The sequence below is a fragment of the Epinephelus fuscoguttatus genome, linkage group LG7, assembly GCF_011397635.1.
Source record: "Epinephelus fuscoguttatus linkage group LG7, E.fuscoguttatus.final_Chr_v1".
Classification (NCBI taxonomy): domain Eukaryota; kingdom Metazoa; phylum Chordata; class Actinopteri; order Perciformes; family Serranidae; genus Epinephelus; species Epinephelus fuscoguttatus.
In genome coordinates, this window is record NC_064758.1 from 33,504,925 (window position 1) to 33,528,785 (window position 23,861).

Here is a 23,861-nt window from a genome sequence, read left to right on the forward strand (position 1 = left end):
CAATCTAACGGCACCATAAATTTCATTTATATAACCACCATAAAAAAGACTATTGTGGCTCTAACACTATTACGGTGAGAAGACATTCGGTACAGCTTTAACTTGTTCTAAATTAAGACTTTATTAGATTAGATGATATCTTTTTTATTATTAAAAAATGCCATGTTGGTTATTATGAAATGTGGAATCAAACTGGTACATCTTATCCTTAATCAAATATCTCAAAATAAGATAACTGAATATTTAGAATTCCCTGATCTGATGAGACATTTCTGCAAATGAAAAACTCAACAGTGTATTTGTGGACAAACGGTGATGTAGTTTCAGAGGCCAGAGGGTAGACAGAGTAGAAATATTGTCTGGACAAGACTAACAGGTTTAATATTGCTGCTGGTGAGAATATTTTCTTTCTGGGCTCTTAAGTTCCCACTCAACCTTGGAGCATACTTTGTTTACCAACACTCAGACCGTATTATTCTTCTGACCCAGCTTCCTCTCACAGTCCAAACTGCAAAGGATCCCTGGAGAAGCCTCACTGAACTGGGCCATCATGTTCTGATGAGCCGTCTTGCATATACAAACAACAGGCTGTGCTTATCAAACAGCTGCTTAACCTTCCTGCTGCAGCGAGGCTCTGCTGCCATAATGCACCCAAAACAAAGATATCAAACCGGGAAATCAATAATCACTCCAGAGATATTCTCTCCAGTGAGACAACGAGAGCTGCTCTCAGGGAGGTAATACAATTCTGAGATAACCGCCTCTAAAAGCAAAAGTTACGTCAATTATTAAGAGAGTTTAAATGTTACAGAAACCCGCAGAGGATACAGATCAGTGGATACGATCACGAGAGAGCTGAAATGCAACCCGACAGTAGTGCTGTAATCCTATATGTCATGTTAATCATGCAGAGCACACTCATGCACAGAGTAGGACAATTCAATACAACAGTCTAAATATAAATTCCTAGAATACACAAGAAAACTTTGGAAAGTCTGACGTCCTCTCACATCTAAACACAAGGTGAGTTTACAGTCACACACTATATGATTTTGCAAAGACTGGGGATTTTACAGGCTCACTATTCGCAAGACTATCTCTAGATCAGTGGTTCCCAACTGGTGGATCGCAGTCCAAAAGTGGGTTTCAGGTCCTTTCTAAATGGACCGCAAGGGACTCATGAATTATTTCCGATCCTGCTCCTAGTGGAAAGACATTACGCCAAACTCCCTTTGACTCATTAATAGTTTCTAAGGGTGCTTAGAGACCTAGAGTTGTCTTGCCACAAAGTTGCATAATTGCGTAGAGCTGGTTCGTGTTCTCACGGCAGCATGTTCAAGCGGACCAGATCAAATACCTTGTGTGAGAAAGCTGCTCTTGATTGGTCAGAATTTCCATGTGGGAAAAATCCAGGAAGTAAACAAAATGTTGAAGAAGAGTACACTTGCAAGATAAATGTTACACTTTCTAATGTCACAATGGAGGGACAACTACGCAGGTTGATTTTAGCGCTGGTCATCGTGGACTATATTGCTGTCATTGTTCATTTTAGTCAAACCATACAGTTTGAAAATGAGGTGCGGCTCCAACTAGAAAACAATGTTTTGATGCATTGGATGTGCTGAATGTGCATATTAAGGCAGTACAGGAGGAGGTGCACATTAATAATCCTCCAGGATTGTTTCAGATCGAGGTCGGAACACGTTCTCACCACAAACGAACCGCACCAGAGTTAGTTTACAACTGGACTGAGACCACCTCTTCAAGAAGGTTGCACCCGAATGTGTTCACACCTGCCAAAACGAACCTCACTTAGGGGGCAAACAAAGATCGAACCAAACCAAACAGGGCAGGGGTGAAAGCAACCTTACTTGTCCGCAAAAAAGATAGAAGGCATCAAGTATTGCCAGTATTCTTCTCAATTCAGAATCAATGTAATCTATAAAGACAAACTGTATTTTGATTACAAACATGACATTTTGAATTTTGGCATCTCAATTCACACCCAGGCCTCTGTTGGTTGGCTGCACTATTTTAGTGGGAGAAGGCCAGTGGAATAAGAGGCAAACTGTTTAAAAAACTAAGACTCCTCATTAAAAAAAGTTCTGGTTGGTGGATCAGATAAACGCCAGATTAAACACAAACTCTTAGTCACTCCACAAGCCCACCAGCGTTTTCCTTATCTTTGACAGTACAAGAGAACCAAGACTTGTTCACGTTCTTGCATTTCCCCTGAGTCCCCTCCATCTTTACTATATACCCTTGTTGTCGCTGTTTGAAGTTGGAGAGAGGGTGCACCTGTTAGTTGTTGATAATATTCACATTATTGAACTTCACTGTTTGCATGGGCCACAACTAAAAACTTATTAGAATATCAAACACATTTGATTTCATCAGAACAAGACGAGAAAAAGACCAATATAAGGCAGCTCGTACTGACTTTTATAACCACCTGAAACCAAACGATTGAGATCACCGGTGTGCTGCAAACCTGAGGTAAAACTCATTATTTTATTATGACATATGAAATTAGTCTGCATGTTTAATTGCTTGAAAAATCATTTGGTGTAAGGCTGTTATAAGAAACAAAAAATGACCTCCAGTTAGCTCAGTGACACACTGGAACGCCTTCATGAAATATTAACACCACTGACAAAGAGCTATTAATTACCTCAAGTGGTGTGTTTTAGCGTTATACATTATACAGAAAGGTCTTTAAAAATCACTTGGTTCTTCTGGACAACATGTGAGATTATGTGAGGATCAAGGAAACAGGAAGATTTTGGACAACAGACAACACACACAGGTACAACTCACCTTCTCCGCCAAATGGGAGGTCAGGTTTCCATAAACCTTGGAGAGAGCTGTTGGTCCCCTGCAGGAGATCACCTGTGGAAATAAAACATGAGAAGTTGGGGTCAGCCCTTTTGAGCATCGAGTAACAGTAAGTTTAAGTGCTGCTAAACTGCTCCGACTAATGGGAATGGAAATCAGCCCAACACATTTGAGACAAAGTGTCAAAACAGCAATTATATTAACAGAGGCAAAGATATTAAGAGGTTAGTTGAATTTCCTTTTGAACTGTCACAATCAAGCGGAGATGAATAAACTCTGACACTGTGGGAGGGAAAAGATTTAATAATACCAGCCTCCTCTGTGACTCAAGAGTTGTGCACTAATAAACCAGCTGTTGTACATAATTCAAAGTTGGCAGAATTGTAAACCAGTTAAAATGAGAATGTTGTGAAGTTAGCTGTTCAAACACAGTAAACAGTAATTATGTACTGTGTGGTCTACATGGATAAAAAGGATAATTATTTTGGTGTGAATTCTGTAATGATTCTTTTAACAATATGTATCAGCAGACAATGTATCACACTAGGGTTGCATGACAATACTGGCACATCATCAGTATCGACCAATATCGGCTTTAAAATGATTAATCAGAATCACCCTACATGCTTTTCCCAACCCGGTCTCACTCTGAAGTCGTTGACAAAACACCAAAGATTAAAGCCATTCTTTGACGTCAAATGATACATGACTGGGTGCTGTGATAGGGGCTGTACACATCCTCAAACTCATTGTTTTCAATATAGACATGCGGCAGGTGCGCTCAACCGCAAGAGCAACACTGTCACTGCACACGTTTTTCCTGAACCTAACCAGGTGTTCTCATTGTTGAAGGAAAAAAAACATCTATTCGTGGTGTTGTACTGACGTAGTGCCTTTATTTTGAAAGAGACCGTATGTAAACTTTAAATTTCCCGTGACAAAGGAAGCGTATTTTGAAAGAAGACAATGCATGTAACAGGCAGAACGACACGGTGTCCCAGAACCTCAACAACCAACGCACTCGGGTACCTTGCACGTCGTATCTGGACGTGCAAGGTACATATTTTAACGCCATGCATAAAGAGCACAAAATTCAACACATAATGCTCACTATGGCTGTAGGAACAACTTTAATGATTCTTTTATCCTGAATGCAATCGCCCGAAGTTAAATTCTAATGTTAGTCTATATACAAACTACCCCACGGTTACATGTATTCAACGTGACCACAACGAGGCTGTGAAGCTGCGTTCAGTGTGATGAAGTTCTGTGGTCTCATTTAGCCACTTAGCAACTGCCTTATTTAACACACGTAAAAGGATTCAGTCCTGCACCACTCTATCTAAAGCAGTTTGAAGGTGTCTCTTCATGATCTGGGAAACTGCTCTTCACATTTAAATCCAATCAGTAGTCGTCAAATGAATCAGTAACAAAACAAACTCTAGCTGCAGCTCCAGCTTCAACATCATGCTCATGTTTCATCACACGACCATCTTGTCTGGTCTTGTCTTTACTACGTGTACATTCAGTGAAGAATGTTGATGATTTAGATTCAGCTTGATCTGTCTTTGAAAGTGACTGACACGAGTTATTCTTTTTTCTGCATTTGTCTTTGCACAAGTCCCCCATGTGCAGGGTGTACATCACCTCTGCATGTGTGTGTGTGTGTGTGTGTGTGTGTGTGGGGGGGGAAGGATATGCTCCTGCTGCACCTTATGAGCAGCATAAGCAGTTTCGATAACAGATGGATGGACTGAATTTCAGGCAAAAACCGGTGATGAAGCAGCCCACCCATCGAATCAAGCAACCTGAGATGTGGGCACCATGAACGACCACATCCAACACACTCTGGCACTAATTCATGTCAAAATGCTGAGTCATGGTCACTTTGTGTCACTGGTGTTTTTCCTCTGAGTGTTCAGTCTGAAAGATACAGAGATCAGCAGTCTCCTCATGAAGAAATCATCTACTTCACTGCTGGCTGCAGTTTCTGAGGTGAGACACCTACTTGATTAGACACCACAAAATTACCCCATACATCAAAATATATCGGGTTTTTTTGGCTCTTTAAGAAAAACTGTCAGTCTGGTTTTAGTCTCTTATATGTGAACATCTGTTTATTTTTTCCATCATGTACAATAACCAGGGGTCAAAAGTAACAGTTGCCAGGCTGCCAATGGAAACCACATTTTTTAACATTAACAACAGGCTTTAAGTTACGCATAATTAAGGGAGGTCCGCTTTGAGTGACAGGCTGTCCGTGAGGTGTTTCCACAGTCTATGGGTCAGATTGACCCCTCTCTCCTCCACAGCTCCTCCCCTTTCGTCTAAATATGGTTGCTTCTGCCTCCAAAAAACCAAGATGGCGATGCCTGAAATGCCAAATTTGAGGCTTCAAATCGGGAGTCCACAAACAAATACGTGACGTCACGGTAGCTACATCCATTTTTTAAACAATCTATGGTTTACTCCTGTGACCACAAGCATCTGTTCTTAGAGACAATGGTGAAGCAAATGTAGTTGTTTAACTGGCAGGTGAAACATTTAACTAACCTGTCAACATATGACACAAAGGTGCGAAGTGATTCAAGTGACAAAGAACCAGATGAACATAAATGAATGAAAAGGAAATCTGTAAATCTTGAGAGGCATCCTGGCATCTTTAAGCTGGACATAAAATTACACTGCAAAGCATGAACAACGTAAACCTCACTAAGTGGACAAGCGGTGACCTCAGGAGCTGAAAAATGAAGCCAAAGCCGAAGTGCCGTTCTTTTAATGGCCACTTTTGGCTTGCTCCAGAAGTGAATCAATTCCCTTTGACCTTCATGTTAAAATGCCCAACTTTACAGCCGAAATAAACAGACGACCTGAGATGTCACCACAGCCTATGAGTCAGATCCACCCCTCTCTTCTTATATAAGTTCACCTCTGGTTTAAAAATCCAAGATGGCAACAGCTAAAAGACTCAAGGCTTCAAAACAGGAGTCCACAAACCAATGGGTGACGTCATAGTGGCTATGTCCACCATTTTTACAGTCTATCAAAGTTATGCATCAAGTTCATTAAGTTCGTATAACTGCATATGTATCTTAATAATTCAACGTTTTTATTGAAACAATTTTTGTGACACAGACACGTCAGTTACAACAGCCTAATAAAATAATAAAATAAATGAAAAATAATTAGAGCCAGTGAAACACAACTGCTTGGGTAAACACACATTTTTACAGCCTCAAGGATTAGTGTATCTATTGATTGTTATTCCAGTCCAGTGTCGTCTTTTTGAGTCTTGTATAGAGTCTATTTTCCCCACTGTCTTTCTAGCAGTGCTTCTTGTTGTCTTATTATGTGTGTCAATTTCTCCATTAAAAAGATTTCTTCCACTATTGTTAGCCACTGGTCCTTCGTTGGTGGTGTTTCTTTACCCCAGTGCCTTGTGACATCTTTCTTGCTTTCTAATAGCAATATATTCATCAAATATCTATCACTAGCAAGGCAACTATATTTTGAGATTCAGTAACTAAAAGCTGATGCCTTGTTGCCAACCTGGCAACCACTTTTAAAAGTTAGTGTTGAGCCCTGCTAACACAATATAAGCAAATTTGACTCTTTATGGACCAAACAATGAAACAGTTAAATAATTTTCTGGTTTCTGATCGAGGATTTCAGTCCCAGAAAATCGTCTTCACATACCATGATGACCTGCTTCACTCTCCAGGCCAGAAGGCAACATTATATCATCTGACACCCTCTAGTGTTCACAGCAATGACCTGGAACTGCCGAATTCACAGGTACACGCAACTGTCAACAAACAATGCATCAACAAAACCCCACTGATGTTCAACCACACAAGTATCGATCCAAACTATAGCACATGATTCATCCCCTTGACTAGAGCGCTGGGGCTCCATTTTGAATGGCCCAAAAAGATCATGACACACACACCGAGTCAGTGCTCTGCCTCAGGTTGAGCCACAGCTACATGATGAGGAGACAAACGCAGACATATTGGTGTAGCAGGAACCTCATTCATACTGTTCTACAAGAGAAACATTATCTGCTGGTATGCCCCTACATAGAGATGAAATTAACATCTCATCCTTTTGATAGTATTTCACAAAATAGCTAGAATATTAAAAGCATCTTACTTCTGTTTATCTCTGTAGCATTTAGCGTAAAATCAAACAGATTCTCCGACAGAAAAATTCTTTTAGTGGTGTGAAAGGCACCGTGGGTGCTTTTGATCATCTCCAGTGTCATAAATCTTCCACCAAGGATAGAGCCTTCGCCTGCGTGCGTTCTCCTGTGCACTCAGAGAAATGAGACACTCCAGCTGCCCTTCAGACTCTCTGTTCTTACATTGCCTCTTTTTTCACACCTTGTCAGACACCACTATCGCCCCTTTTCACGGAGGAACGCCAGCCTTTAACCCTTTCATCAACACAACACATGAAAAACACGCCCCGCTGTTTCACACATTGTCCTCTCTGCCTCACACATGGCGTCTCAGGACCACCCACAAACACCAAGGACTGACAATGTAACACGGCAACACAAAGGTCACCGACATGAGGAAACACCTCAGACCTGCCATGTGAGATATACGGAGAGAGACACAGCAAGAATCAGATGTAAGGGAAACCTATTTTGGATTAAACGTGGATTTAAAATCTAGAAAGTGATTTGCACGTGTCAGTATTCTGCACCAGCTTCTTTTAGCCCTCACATTGTCTTAATGCATTGTAATGAAACATAAGAGAAGAAATGAAGAGAAGGGAAATTGCAGCTGTAAAAGAAAATTACTGTTATGTGTGAAGAAAAAATAATTATGGTTTTAACTGGCATGAAACAACCCTCACTTGTGAGAAGTACAGCACCTATTTTAGCTATGTGACACTAAACAGAACAAACAAACAAATGACAATAGCTTGAACTGCAGTGCCTCCCACAAATCCCACGCTCCTGTTAATCCTTTGTCAGTTATTATGGACACGGCCAAAAAGAAACCAAAGTGAAGTCGGATTAAAAACTACCTAAAACCATTTAGCAAAACTGCCCCAAACTATTACATTTCCACTCCCTGGCTTCAGCCTGCTCCGCACCATCACTGCGCCCCCTTTAATAGATTACATTAATGTCACAACTACTGTTTTCTATTAAAGGTTAAAGATAACCACAGATCAAGCCAGCGGTTTCCTGAGAGCAAATCCTAATTAAATTCTGACAACAAGCCTCCTGAGCAGGAAGATGCTGCCTCGCTGTAATCGAAAACAAAAACAAGTCAAGCGTGGCGACACAAAATGAACGGCACACGGCAGACACAACGAGAGAGCACTACAGGAAGTTAGAGAGGACACACTTGTGGCTTTAGAAAATAAACACGCAGCTTCAAAAGGAAGAGGAGGGAGAGTTTGTGACTTAATTAACAGCTCTATGTCTGTCAAGAACACAGCCGAGCAGTGGAGACACACAGACACAAACAACTGTGTATAAATAGAGAAATACAGTTGGTTACAGGGCATGTGAGGCTTACCAGCTGAATATTTGATAGTTTGAGTTTCAGTATTGATACCAAAACATTTTCCAATACCTCCTTTGAAAGCTGGAGATATATTTTTCAACATATTTTTTAAAAAGATGGCAACTTCTGACATCTTGAATAAACTCAAGCAGCTGTTCAGTGCCTTTGCCCAAGTAACACTGTATAAAATTGGCTTCTTTATTGAAACTATCTGATCAAAAAATAAGTAAACACGATCATAAATGTGCCCAGACATCAATGCAAGCTTTTGGTAACTGACATATTTCGGTCTGTACCAAACAGGTACTGACGTCCGATACTTGGCTTTACCTACTAGGTCCAAATGTAGTCCTAAAAAGGCCGCTACAGATCAGGCCCTGAGGGTCAAAACACGATGACATTTCAAAAAACACGATAACATTTCAGAAAAATCCACATTTCCAAAACACAACATTTTAAAAATGCAATATTGTAGTGTTTTGTGAGATGATGTTTGGTTTTGTGAAATGTTAGGTCTTCTGTTATGTTGTCATTTGACCCTCAAGGCCGCCGTAGGGCTGGGCGGTATGTCCTGCCTGAAAATTATTTCACAATATTTTTAGGCTATATCTCGATATATTTCAATGTCCTCAAAAGCACTTCCTTAACGCTAGGACTGGAGGACAAAATCAAACATAACAATATTTCTGACCATTTTTTTCCCAAGAAAATATTCAACACAATGAGATTTTAGATCAGGGGTGTCAAACATACGGCCTGTGGGCCAGAACCGGCCCACCAAAGGGTCCAATCCAGCCCATTAGATGACTGGACTAGAGGTGCCATGTTTCAGGAGCAAGTTCAAAAATATGTTGCCTACTTCAGTGTAAAGTTCTGCTTCAGAGGCTTTTCCACCCTGACCAGGATACAGTTCACTGATACAACAACGAATATTGACTGTGACTGTGTATAAACATATTGAACATTGTGCAAAATACTGTCAATCAGGAGCTTCAGTTCAAAAGAATCTGTATCATATCGTATCAGGAAATGTGTGGATAAATGCACATGTGATGACGGTGAAAATGTGGAAAAACTGACACACTGTTGTAACTGCACTTAATTTTCTTAAGACATCTCAGGCTGTTCATCTGTTTTGTAAAAGGATGAACGTCTACAGAATGTACTTGTAATTCTTTACATGAAAAGGAGAAAATATTGGAGCTGATGGTACCATCTGAGATCAAATTGGGCTGTATGTGGCCCATGAACTAAAAATGAGTTTGACACCTCTGTTTTAGATTAATAATCATCAACAATGTGGATATAATGACTAAGTGGGTTAAGGCAAGCGTTAAAACAAATAAAAAGTTTGGTACATTGATAAATTTACATCACTTTACTATATTTTTAGTCTTTAAAACACCATTTATGCCATTATTTTACATTTTCTCTGACTTTCCTATTTTTTGCCATTATTCCTCAGGTGATTTATTAAATATTTTTTAACTCTTCAGGTGGTAAGAACCCTTCAAAAGAAAACACAAAGGCCGTAACTTTTGTGTGATTTGTGGACATAACCACATATTGCTTTGTTTTAAGAGGTCAAAAGCCATAAATACGGTGGCCCTGAAGGTCAAAACACAATGACATTTTAGAAAGCACAACATGTCATAAAACATACAACATTGTAGTGTTTTGTGAACGTCATTTTGTTTAGTGAAATGTAGCTGTTTCTAAAATGTGATTGTGTTTTCTGATATGTCATGTTTTGACCCTCAAGGCCACCATACATACAGGCTGGGTACCACTGCTACAGACAGAAAGACAGACAGACAGACAGACAGACAGATGTGTCAAATATTCTGCCTTTACACAAAGGCCATAACTTGTGTGTGATTTGTGGTAACAACCACATATTGCTTCATTTAAAGAGCCATTTTAAAAGCCATAAATATGGTGGCCCTGAGGGTCAAAACACATCGACATTGTGGACAACATTTCACAAAACACGACATTTGAAAAAAATGAAACATTGCAGTATTTTTTTTTTGTTTTGTTTCAGGAAATGTGGTTGTTTTCAAAAAAGTCCTTCTGTTTTCTGAAACGTTATGCTTGCTGATATGTCATGGTTTGACCCTCAAGGCTGCCGTACATACAGGCTAGGTACCACAGCTACATACAGACAGACAGACAGACAGACAGATGTGTCAAATATTCTGCCTTTGCACAAAGGCCATAACTTGTGTGTGATTTATGATAACAACCACATATTGCTTCATTTTAAGAGGTCACAAGCCATAAATATGGTGGCCCTGAGGGTCAAAACACACTGACATTACTGAAAACTACAACATTTTTCACACTACGACATTTGAAAAAAATGTAATATTGCAGTATTTTGTTTTGGGAAATGTGGTTGTTTTCTAAAATGTCCTTGTGTTTTCTGAAACATTGTGTTTTCTGATATGTCATGTTTTGACCCTAAAAGCCACCGTACATACAGGCTGCTACAGACAGACAGACAGATAGACAGATAGATAGATAGATAGATAGATAGAGCTGTCAAATATTCTGCCTTTACTAAAATCCCAGGCACTTCCTGGTGATACACTGCTTTTAACTCGTCTCCACCGTGAGGAGTGAGCAGTCTGCTAATAAATAGCAGCTACTCTTTGACTCCTCTGTCCGCAACACAATTGGATTACCCCCCTGACAGTATCATCATCTCTCCTCTGCAGCCTCGTGCGGGGCTCTCTTGGGGGCACCTTGGCTGCTGACAGACACGCACTCCAGCAAACAGTGAATTCAGCACCGCGGACAGCTCCAAAACAAGCTGAGGCGGGCACGAGCCACCTGCCACTCATCTGCTACGTCACCATCTCAGGCTACACATACAAAAAACACACAGCAGACACGCAATGTCTGTGGATAGTAGCTGTAGCGTCACATGAACCACACACAGCAGCATCACAACACCATCTCCTGCAGCTGAGCGCATGAACGTGGCCGTGAGAGACTTTTAGTCAGCTGTAAGCCTGGATGCATTTCAGCTCGGGAGCAGATTTGATGAATGATTAAAACGACCACATGCACCTAATCCCATGTAGAAAACAGAATGCTCCTCCTCTGCTGGTTTGTCAGAGAGGAGGAAGAGGGGGAAAAAAACACACAATGACGCTAGAGATGGCTCCTCACTGTGCTGTGACAACCAATTACATAACGTCAGAGCGGAGTGCTCTCACTCATTAACATTCGCGTCCATTTCACCGAGAAATCCTCACACAGAGAACAGGGCGATTCCTGAGTCCTAACGTGTATTTGCACCCATTAAACCAAACCATAAACATAAAGCACAGCTGATTACGACATATTTAATCGACGCAGTTCACGCTCCTGGTCTTGTTTACCCATTTGACGCATGGAGAGGAACATAAAATGGCAATCCTTCCCCAGCCTTGACCACCATCTCCTTCTACTACACGGCTTTGATATCATACAGACATGCTCATCCTTCTGTAGAGCATATCAGGAGCAGATAAACAAGCAGCACTGCTATTTCACTTTGAGGTCAAATTTTCTCATTGGCCAAATCGAAGGGCAAAACAAAAAGCTGCATAGTAAAAGCACCCCGCATCATCTTATGTCAAAGGTTGCATAAACCGAACCGAACGACTCATGAATGTAGCTCAGCTGGCGAGCAAAGCATGCAATAGTAATCCAAGATGATGCAAGACGGTCCTTGTCACCCTTGGCGTATGCACACCATTTAAAATGACGCATGCATAATTCACAATTGCCACAGCAGCTATAGCATTGCAAATAAATCTTGGTTGGTCAGTACTTGGTTGGTATCGCAGCAGAGACGAGATGAGGCATTATCCGAACGATGGGAAATGATGCGAGATTCCTTTATCCCCGCGTCGCCCTTTGCTAAAAGGATGCTCAGCTTCTCTTCTTGTGCAGCAATGTGGCATCGACACGGAGCGCGCGCACACACACTCACACACACTGAGTAACTGACTTACCAGAGATGCTGCTGCTGCCGCTGAGGTGCACTACTACCTGACAGCCTGTGCTGCAATTTATTCAGTATTTCCCCTTGCAGTGACAGAAGGTGACCCTGCGTTCTCTCTGCAAGACTCTGCATCCACTAGATCACGATGCACGCAGCAAGGGGGAGCTCCACGGCACAGGCGCGCGTCGGGGGGATGGCCCAGCGATTTCCTTTTCAATGGACGACAGAAATAGGCTGCAGGGGGAAAGCGAGTGCAGCGAATGCAACTCGGACAAGAAGGTGTTCAAATTGCCCTCCCAACATTCACATGAGCTTAAGGGAGCTTAGAGAGGTGTCAACACATCTGCAGGTGCAGGTGAGCTTCAGTTTTACGTGAATCACATTTGAGTTTAAGAGAAATATTTATTCATTACAGATAAATTCAATTTCTAAAATACCAGGGATGTTTGAATGATGGGGAGAGCCCCGAATGTGACTTCCACTTCCCAGCCAATAAGGAGAGCAGATGGCAGGAGGAGGCGTCGCCCCCTTTCTTGTCAATCACGCCCACATTGCACATCACTGCAGGGGGAGGGAGGCTGAGTGTTTTCGTCCTTCAGCTGTCTTAACAGGCCTGCTGAATCTCCATCCTCTGTCCTCAAAGACATAAAGGAAGGTCTGTTCACCTGCTGGTTTACACAGCTGTGCAAAGATCTTCTGTCTGCACCAGAGTGCTCCCTCAGTGACAGAGCTGCATATACTCAAAGGGCCAGAACCGCTGTTAACTGAGTGGTGACTAAGCAAGCCCTAAGATAATAACTGACACCTTAACGAGACGTGAGGTCAAAGAGGAGGATGGATTTGCTGAGCTTGTTAGCGTGCTAAAACACATGATAAATGGTGTTAGCTTGGTTCATCAATGTGAGAATCAAAAAAATCACAAAATGGTGTTTATGAATCTGCAAAGCTTTTTAATCCTTTGTCTAATTGTTGCATCACAGCCCTCTTTTTTTAACGTAAATAAAATCTAATTTTGAGCCCACAAATTCCTTCAGGCAGGGCTGTTTCAGTAGCCTACTGAAGGCATAAATATCTTGGTATTCATTTTCTTAAACAGATAAATTATTGAAAAGAAAAAAAAATCATTAGATTCAGAAAGGTGGTCACCGTTACGTTTATCGCTGTGGGGGGAAGTCAACGATGAACTGTATTCCAGAGCTGAATCATTAGCTTCAGTGTCTTCCTCTTGCTTTAAAAGGTTCGACTATAGTTGCAAAATGTTCTTGTGGAGCGGTAAACGTCAGCGGATAAAGTTAGAAAAGCTTCAAATGCCAACCAGAAAGACGGGCATGGGTCTCCCTAAATTAATATTGTACCATTATACCTTTTGTCTGAGACATATTGATCGGTTTGAAAGCGCTTCCTGGCTTCGCCCCCAGCACCGCTAAGATGCTTCTCCCCTATGAGCCAGGTCGCAGCCTCAGATCCTCAGACAGGGCTCTGTTGGCTGTTCCTCAGTCCCGGCTCTAAACTAAAGGTCACCGGGTGTTTGCGGTCAAGACAATTTAAATAAATTGATTTAAGTGAATGAAAGAAACAAGATGTTGACAGAAAGAGTAATGATGCTGATAGAATAGCTGAATAGAACAGAGTCGAAGAGCTGTTAATAGAACCAGTCAGCTCATACACTCTGTATCTCCACATCAACCCAAACCTTCACCCCCCCTGCACTACAGTCCCCTACATAACTCTCTAACTTACACCAAATGAAGACGTATAGATATTAAATATACACAGAATAACTTATCTCCAGTTTAGATGAGCATACATCCATAGGAGCAGTGTGGTACAAACTGCAAGTGGCCCCCAAACACAGGTACAATACATCCTCTTAGAAAGTGTTTTATTAAAAAGATTGACCCCAAAAACTTAAGAAAAGACACCAAATATGTTGGATAGGTGCACATAGACCCTCCAATATTAACATTTCACCCAGACTGTTACTGTAGAATGCTGTAAGTTTGCTTTTGACCTTGAAAAAAATAAAGTTCCACTAAACTACTATTGCAATTCCTCCCCAGCTGGGCCCATTTTTGAGTTAGACTGACTGGACTAAACTGTCGGAAGTGCTGCAGTTCTGAAGAGATGCTTCTTCACCTACTCTGGGAATGTCCCATGATTCAGATCTATTGAAATGAGGTTCATGAACATATGAAAAAAACATTAAGCAGACTACGCATCTGCCCAAGGTTGTATGTTCCCAGTGACCCACAAATGACATCTCAGTGTGGAGCCAGAGACTTTATTTAGACCAGTATAACAGTGGAAAAACAAAGTATAATGATCGTATTACTTACATGCATTGTTATTAATACACTTTTATATTATCTAGTTATTGTATTTTTTTCCGTCTTGTGTTCGTACATATATTTGATTTATCAACACCTGGTGACACAGTTTATGTTAGAAAAAAGCTAAAAGTTCAATAAAACATAAATAACATCTAATTTTGAGCAAAACATTAATCATGCAGAGTTATTTTTTCTCTCTATTGGCTCAAAACATCCTGTAAAGACATGACAACATGTTTCTGAGCTCATCTTTAACCACCAGACACTCACAGTGCAGCTCTTTCCATTTTACTCTTCCCTTTTTAGTGCACTCTGTATTAATGGACAAACCACGAGACACAACATCTGCCCTCACTCTTTATGGATTCACGTGATGATAACCCTTTTAAAGTTTCATCTGCCTGTAGCCTGACAGAGTGCTAATTATCTAGTTTCCTACAAAGAGACATGAAATAAAAAACAGTGAAGTCAGGCATCAGCAAACATCTCTGTTAAATCAGGGGAGAGAATATTCTTCTTTTTTTGCGGCGCTGGTTCTTTCAACTCTCAGTGGAGCAAAGCGCCCTGCCAAAGCCACTCAACATCTCACACAAACAGGGTGAAGAGAGGAGGTGTTTGTTTCGGGGAGATGTGGCTGCTGGAGGAGCAAATGTCTCAAAGAAGATTAGCTGGATGTTTCGGTCTGACTCTGAGGGGTGATAACTTTATGCTAATGGTATAATGATACACACTGTTTACTTGATCACTGCAGTTACACACCACTGCACAACTGCTCATTATCAAAGCATAAATGTTTTGATGCACACATGCATTATCTCTTTCTCTACATGTGTAAATGCTCAGGGACTGTCTCCACTGCAGGCCTGACCTCCACCCCAAACTGACACAAAACATTAAATATTCACATGCAAATGATTTACTCCAAATCTATATTAGACTCTTAACACTAACAGCTTTGAGGAAATCTGAGTTTTTTTCCCCTTCCTGTCTGCTTTGATAAAACAATGTGACCTCTAAATATAACGCTGTGTTCTTCTCTCTGCTGCAGTGATACTGTACACTGCAGGGTTACTATAGTTTTAAAAAAATAAACAAAACACTAAAACTAGGCGTGAAAATTTTTTTAATTTACCTGAAAAAAAAATAAAAACTAGTCTTTAGAAAAAAAAAATTCAAATGGTGCAGTGTACATACAAAATATAGAATAAAATAAATAAAATAAAATAAAATGAAACAAAACAAATTAAACTACATTAAAATAAAATAAATCAAAATAAAATGAAACAAAATATAATAAATAAATCAAAATGCAGTAGTCTTTGTCAGTTTGGTCAAATCTGTCAAAACAACAAGCTCAAGGAGGCACTGATGCAAATGTTTATTAAAACTGTGATGATCGTCTATATGACTCTGAGTTTGTTCAGTAAAACCTATAAAATCTTGGCCCTGACAGATATACCCTCTACTAGAATAAAAATAAATAAAACTAATGCTCAACTGATAAAACCTGAACTAAAACTAAAGATTTAAAAACAATAAAAACGTAACTTTTTTTGGCGGGAGTTTTTCCTTATCCGCTGTGAGGACAGAGAGACGTCGTATGCTGTAAAGTCCTCTGAGGCAAATTGTGATTTGTGATATTGGGCTTTATTTTATTTTATTTTATTTTTTATCTGTTTTACTTTTAACCAGGAAATCCCAATTAGATTGAAAATCTCTTTAACAAGAGAGACCTGGCCAAGGTAGCAGCCAATAAAAACACATTAAAATGCAACAAATACAGCATATAATACAAAACTCCACAATAAAACAACTAATATTTATAAATAAAATGAAAAATTATAACTAAAAAACTGAATTAACTGAAATGAGCAAACCCACTGTAGAAACTCACTGAAACTAAACTGAATTGAAAACCAAAATTAAGAATGAAATAAAACTAAAAACTACAAGAAAATGCAAAACTATAAAAATGCTGACACACTGCTGAGGGAAATTTAACCTCTTTATAAGATGTTTCTGTGCCAGTCACACTCTTTTTGAAGTTCCAGTTTTAGTAAAAATGAAACATTCTGAGAAAAGAGCCAAAGACAGCCATCATTTTGGGATCCATTGTGTCTGGTCTGTGGTTTATTTATATCTACTCAGCGGGCAAATAATAATAACAGTTTACCTTACAGCACACTGACTGAATACATACCTCTGTTTTAAGTAAAAACATACATTTATATGGCCATTGGAAATGACAAATTCTCTCAACTCTTCTTGTCAACTCAGAGGTATTTAGTGACATCTAGTGGCAACAGACTGACAGTGAAAAACCTCCTGTAAACAGTAAAGACACCATGACATGTATTTATTTTTCTTATTTTAAATGTGGCATACTATATATACAAGCATTCAACCCATTGAAAACATTTTTATTGAGTCCAATCTATTGTTGTTTGTTGTCTTGACTAACAATGACCGTTTACCTATCATAGGATTATTTCTCAATAATCTACAATAATGAGTTTGAAGCACATCTGACCATCACATTTTTGGTTAATCTTTTACTATATTACTATTCTTTATTATGTATTCCCTTTTGCACATGTTATGCACTTATATTATGTTCTCAGAGAGATAATTTAAGGGCCTTTCTTGTGAAATGGGTTTGCTGGTAAACACCCTTAAAATGTAAGATGTGTAAAAATGGAAGTATTAGTCTTTATAAATATTAAATGTTTGGAGACAAACAAACAAACAGTAGTTCTAATGAAATCATTGGGACTGTTGAGGCACAGAACATATAAAACATTACAGACAATGTTCTCTTAACATTAAAGAGGTTACATTGAATCTTCTGCCCATACAAACTGGACAAAAAACAAGCTCCGGCCACAACTTGTGAACTGAACAAATAGCTCACAACCCAAGGAATTCAAGTGGAAACAATGATCGAACAACGTGGGACGTCTGTAGCTGATACAGGGAGAGACATTATTCAGTTTTTCTTTAAGTGTCTCACATCAAGTGAATCTGTAACTTACAACTAAGAGTGAAAAGTTCTCCTCTTGAATTATTTGAAATCAATAATTTGCTAACTTGTAGTTAATTTACATCTTTTTTTTCATGACGCTGCATGAAAACAAAAGCATGGAGGCTGCTGCTAAAAGGAGCACATGTGTTGAGCTCTTAAAGGAAATGCTTCAGATGGAACCGAAGACCCGGATTAGGCTACCCCCAAAAAATCCTGTAGGATCCATTCATTACGAGGAGCTACCTCAGCCCCAGCTCTCAGTGTCTGTATGAGTCTGTATATTGGGCCTTCTTCTTGACACATGGGTTATCAGAAACAGTTGATTATAATGTGCAATTTGAACATGATCATAAACGTGTAAATTTATATTTGGTAGCAATGAAACTGCAGCTGCTGAAACCAGCAGTAGTCAAGAAATTAACAACAAAGACACTGCAAAGAAAAAGGCTCATGGCAGCTAGGTGATGACTTATATTTTCATTTGGAATATGTGGCACAAAGGACAGACTTGTACTATTAGTTGGAAATTTCTGAGACTTCTGGCTCTGCTTATTGTATCTGCACAGTATTTGTTAAGTGCATGTGTCTTTGCTTACCTGTGAAACCTCTCGTACATGTGAACCCTCCCGTAGACGTGGCAGAAAGGTGGCACCAAGTGTCCTCGTTCTGCCAACTGAGACGACCACCACAGGGGACGAAGCCACTGAACATGCCATCAGGTAAGATCTTTCCTCAGGCCACGAACCCCTTAAATGAGGGTGAAAAAGAAGAGGTACGTGGAGTTAGACAACAAAAAAATAGTGATAATGCTTATACCTAATGAGCACAAATAACATTTGATGGACATACAAATTTGACCAATTTTAGCAACAGTAATAAGCTAAGATGCTGTTAATTACAAAGTACTCGTCGACATTGGGACTTTATTGTCATCTTGTTTGAAGACACTGGGACTTTATTATCGTTGACAATGTGCAGTTTTTTCTACTTATCAGATCAAACTAATCCAGAGTAGCTAGAAGAAAGTAAAAATGTACACCAAACAAAAGTTTGGGTCTCAGGAGGATGAGCAAATATTTATTTACAAGTTCAAAAAAAAAAAAAAAAAAAAAAAAAAAAGTTCAAAAAAATTGTTTCTGTTGCCCCCAAGTGGCATAAAAAAATGGCTGAAGCCTATCAAGATGCAGGGTACACCCTGGACAGGTTGCCAGACTATCACAGGGCTGACACATAGAGACAGACAACCATTCACACTCACATTCACACCTACGGACAGTTTAGAGTCACCAATTAACCTGCATGTCTTTGGACTGTGGGAGCAGCCTGGAGTACCCAGAGAAGACGCGCGTTGACACGAGGAGAACACAGAACCCTGGGTACAAACCAGGAACCCTCTTGTTGTGAGGCACTGCTGCCTACTTTTTTTTTTTTTTTTAAAGATATGTTTTGGGGCATTTTTGCCTTTAATGGACAGGACAGCCAAGTGTCAAGGAGGGAGAGAGAGGGGGGATGACACGCAGCAAAGGGCCACAGGCCGGACTCGAACCCAGGCCGCCGCGGCAACAGCCCTGCACATGGGGCGCCTGCTCTACCACCAAGCCACCGATGCCCCACTGCTGCCTACTTTTACTTGTGATACGTCAAATTCAGTTGGTCTATAGTACTTCTGTTCTTTTACTTATGTAAACCTCAAGTATTTAGATATGGGACTTTTACTAGTAATGGAGTATTTTTACATTGTGGTGATACTACTTTTACATACGTAGACCACACTTAACTCTCTAAAAGCTCTCGCCTCTCTGGTTTTGTATATACTGGGTCTGCTCGTGGACCCTCAAATGACATCACCTAGAAACCTGTCTATTACTGCTTCAAAATGTGTATGGGGGCCATAAAACACACACCCTTGCCCTCAAAAACATAATGTCAGTGTTGCTCTTTGACTGCTCTTTTGATTTATATGGACCAAAGACGACTCTGTTTGTGTGTGTTTGTGTAGTCCCCAGGCTCTGCAGAACAAGCTGACCAACATTTTCAAGGCTGAGGATGACAGAGACGCTGTCACTGTCTCTGATTTAAGATCACTGTCTGTTATGTAAGACACCGATAGTGCCATCACTCCATCAAGTCCTCCAAAGTGCCATAGAGATCCCAACTGGTCCCAAGGTTGACAATGGGTGAAGTATTCTGTGAGGGATTTGCAGTGAAACTCCCGCTGTCTGGCTCAGTTCAGCTTCATTAGTTTAAGTTGCACTGAATCAGATTTGGATGTTGGAAACTCCATAAAATCTTTTGGGAAGTTTTACTGCAAAACCCTCACAGTTATTTCTATGGGCAGCACAGAGACTCAGTCTCTGCTGAAGCCGAACAGCTTGAAGGTCCTAAATTAGAATCTCGGCCCAGGTCCTTCCTGTGAGGAGGGTGCATGTCCTGCCCATGTCTGCGTGGGTTTTCTCTGCGTCCTCCAGTTTCCTCCCACAGTCCAAAACATGCATTAATAAAAACGATTCCAACTGAGTTATTAATACAGCGCTTTGTTTCTCTTCAACCTGATTGATTGACTGATCAAATCTCACTCTGGGCAATGCCATGCTGCAGTTTCACCTTCATCCATCCATCGATCCATCCATCCATTTTCAACTGCTAACCAAAACCCAGGTCACAGGGCAGCAGGCTGTGCCAAGTATTCCAGACATCCCTCTCCCCAGCAACACCTTCCAGCTCATCCTGGGGGACCCCGAGGTGTTCCCAGGCCAGATGAGATATGTAATCTCTCCAGCATGTTCTGGATCTGCCCCGGGTCCTCCTACCAGTGGGACGTGCCCAAAACACCTCCAACAGGAGGCGCCCAGGAGGCATCCTGATCAGATGCCCAAACCACCTCAACTAACTCCCTTTGACGTGAAGGAGCAGCGGTTCTACTCCGAGCTCCCTCAGGATGTCCGAGCTCCTTACCTATCTCTAAGGCTGAGCCCAGCCACCCCACGGAGGAAACTCACTGTGGCTGCTTGTGTCCGTGACCTCATTCTTTCGGTCACTACCCAGAGCTCATGACCATAGGTGAGGGTTGGGACGTACATGGACCAGTAAATCCAAAGCTTTGCCAACTGGCTCAGCTCCCTCTTCACCACAATGGTCCAGCACAGCGTCTGCAGTGATGCCGACGCTGTGCCCTAAACTGTCAATCCATCTCATTCTACCCTCACTCATGAACAAGACCCCAAGATATTTGAACTCCCTTGCTTGGGACAGTAACTCACTCCCAGCCTGGAGGGGCGAATTTTAGGTCAAATGGCCGCTGCAAACAGTTAATAGCATGCCGCTGGTGCAAACTCCAGACTTGAAATACTTTGTCCTACTAATCCACTACTAGTAAGGATCTCAGAACAAAATTCTATGTCTCTCCCTATCTCATACATCCAGCAAATGTTTTCTGGCACGTAATAACCACTGCTACCCACAGGGCTGCTGCCATGGCTACCGGTTTTCAGCCTTGTTTGTTGTTTTAAATAAATAGACATATAATGTTCTTTCACAAAATGAATGAAGTATAACTGAAATCATTTTGTGACCCTTCATATTTATCACAAGTTCCCCGATATAAGAGTCACAGACCTGTTGCTTATATTCTAAAATATGTTCCGGCGTGCTGAAGGGTTGTTGAGAGTATTTGGCACTGTTGGAAAGACCTCCTGTCTTGGATTCGTTCTTACAGAGATAGATGGATGGATGGATGTGGCATGATCAATGATGGTATTTTATAATACTATTAACTTCACAGAGTTCTTCTATTCAGATTTTTCTTCCTGGATGTTGGAGGGCTGTTGAGAAATGCTATGCAAACATTGGTGATACAGTTGAAAACATTTTTATGCGCTGGTGAATTTTATGATTTCAGTCTATTTTGCTTCCATTGCATGTTTTCTTACCGACTAGCAAGACAACACCCAAAAATACACATTTAGTTGTTTATTTTAGCTCAGATTTCTGTTCTGGAAATGTCACAACAAGTGCATTTAAATTACATCATGCCTCATTTGCACATTTAAAAATAAAAGTTCTGAAAATGTATTATATTAAAAAAACCTAAAAAAAAAAAAAAGAGTTCGTTTTTACCCTTTTCAGCTGTAGTGTATTATTTCTATTTTTTTTAATTTTTTGTCTAAACATGTATAAACATGCAAAAATTATTTTTTTTCTCATACCCTGAGCCAAAAATCTTCAATTCAGTAGCACCAACACACACTGAACTTCCCAGTTTTATTCTTTTCTATATTCTGAAGGGTTTTTACAGAGGGGTTTGTTCATGTTTCACTCATAGCCTGACTTATATAACAGTTTGTTCTAAAAAACATGGCAAAGTTAGATTTTTTTATGGCTGTTAACATTAACCATTAACATTTTTTTCTATTTTATGGAGTTATAAAACCAGATATACAAAGCGCCCTCTCTGTAAAAACCATTGACTCTACTATGTCAGCAAAATGAAACAAGAACTTGGGACTGGTTGCACAAAACACCTTCACTCGTCTCCTTGTCATGCCTGTTATCTTCTCACAAAGTTGGCTAATAGTTAGTGAAAAAAATGGCAGAGGAAGAGAAGACAAGAAATAGTAGTAGTAGTATACCATATACTTCTGGAGGAATACAATCATAGAAATCACATACTACAAAGTAGTTTTGATCCCCAATAACCAGAAAAAAGAAAACAATTGTAGGAAGAAATTGCAACAAAAATGAATTCAGTCAAATCTAAAGTGTAAAATCAAAAGCGTATCCACTGGGTTCTCCTGGTTGCAGGACACTCTTCTCAGAGTATGTTAGTTTTTCTCATTTATCACCATAAACTCTTTTCACCTTGCTTTGGTTGCAAAGGTAATTTGTGCAACAGTTTAGGGATTCCTTAAATATAATACCAAGAAAAAGAGAAAACCATAAAAACTTAAGGTTTGATTAAAATGTTCACTTAAGTAGAAGACTTAAGTGTGTTTTGTGCAACTGAATTTATTTTGAGGAAATCTTAACTAGGACTTTACAGAAAATCTTAACTTAAGGTGTTTTGTGCAACTGACCCCTGAACCTGGCTCTACCAGCGATCAGATTTCTATTTATGGAAATATAGCCTATGCAAATCAGTGCATATTTAATAAGGTCGTGCCTCCTTAACATACTTATATAAAAGACATACATAAACTTTCAGAAAACTTGTAATACAGAAAAAAATAGTCTTAATATAAGTTAATAACTGGGAACCTCTCATGATTATATTATATCTGTTAGTTAAAAGTTTTACCCCATTCACCTGTCGTGTCTCCCTTAATGACATCTGTGTCACAGACATGGCATTAACGGTTTTAAATGCTTGTTCAGTGCTGCACAACTTACACATAGTTTCACTTCTACAAGTTGCATTTATCATGGACTGTAAACCGTCATTTATACTTTAATTAGAATTCATCCTTAGCAGGTGTCTGTGGCTAACTTCAGTGTTAGTGCTTCTTACCATGTGGTGCAGCTGAAAGTCTCCCTCTGTCCGCAATTTTAACACGTTGTCCCGCTGCTTTCATGTTTGGTAATCCCCTCAGAAAGATGCCTGAAATCATGGAGAACCTGTTTTAGGTCAAGTACCATCTCCTTCGAATAAAACACAAACCGGAAACAAAAACAAACGTCTACTCTCACAAGCTAACGTTAGCCGTTAGATAAAGTGTTGCTGTTAAATCTTATCATTATTATTATTATTATTATTTTTTTTTTTACCAGAATTTTAGTTTATAACAATATCCTACAGCTGGTGTGCGCCGAGGTGTCTAAGTTTTTCTTCAAATGGCAGACTTTCAAATGTTTGCTGTAGAAGATGATTATCCTTCACCAAGTTGCTACACTCTTCACAAGAAATACAATCAGCTTTGCGCATGCGCAGCGTTACTTTTCCCACGCTCGCGGGACTTGACCGTGAGCTGTGGATATCTCTCTCCTCAAAACACAATTTTAAAACAATATTTAGCAAAGATACTGTGCAGAGCCCTCAAACTCCCAGGCCTCTGGTAGAAGGAGAGGGAGGGATTTGTGGGGAGAGTTATTAAATGTATTTTGAAAGAAAAAAACATTGTGTCTCCTTAAAAGTAAAAAAATCGACCCTTAGGGCCCTA

At 40.1% G+C, this 23,861-nt stretch overlaps 1 protein-coding gene across 3 annotated transcripts in view; it reads right to left on the reverse strand.

The window, feature by feature from the left end:
- LOC125891361 (protein kinase C and casein kinase substrate in neurons protein 1-like) overlaps window positions 1-23,491 on the reverse strand; it is a 69,889-nt gene extending 46,398 nt beyond the window's left edge. The window contains exons 1-4 of one of the 3 annotated variants that reach the window (XM_049580592.1): window positions 23,470-23,491; window positions 23,213-23,302; window positions 18,306-18,456; window positions 2,818-2,889 (exon numbers count right to left, since the gene is read on the reverse strand). The gene's annotated coding sequence lies outside the window, so the exon portion shown is untranslated. Of the gene's footprint in view, window positions 1-2,817; window positions 2,890-12,183; window positions 12,332-12,367; window positions 12,736-18,305; window positions 18,457-23,212; window positions 23,303-23,469 lie in introns of those variants that run through there. The other 2 variants (XM_049580590.1, XM_049580591.1) reach the window with 2 other exon arrangements.
- Window positions 23,492-23,861: the final 370 nt, after the last annotated feature.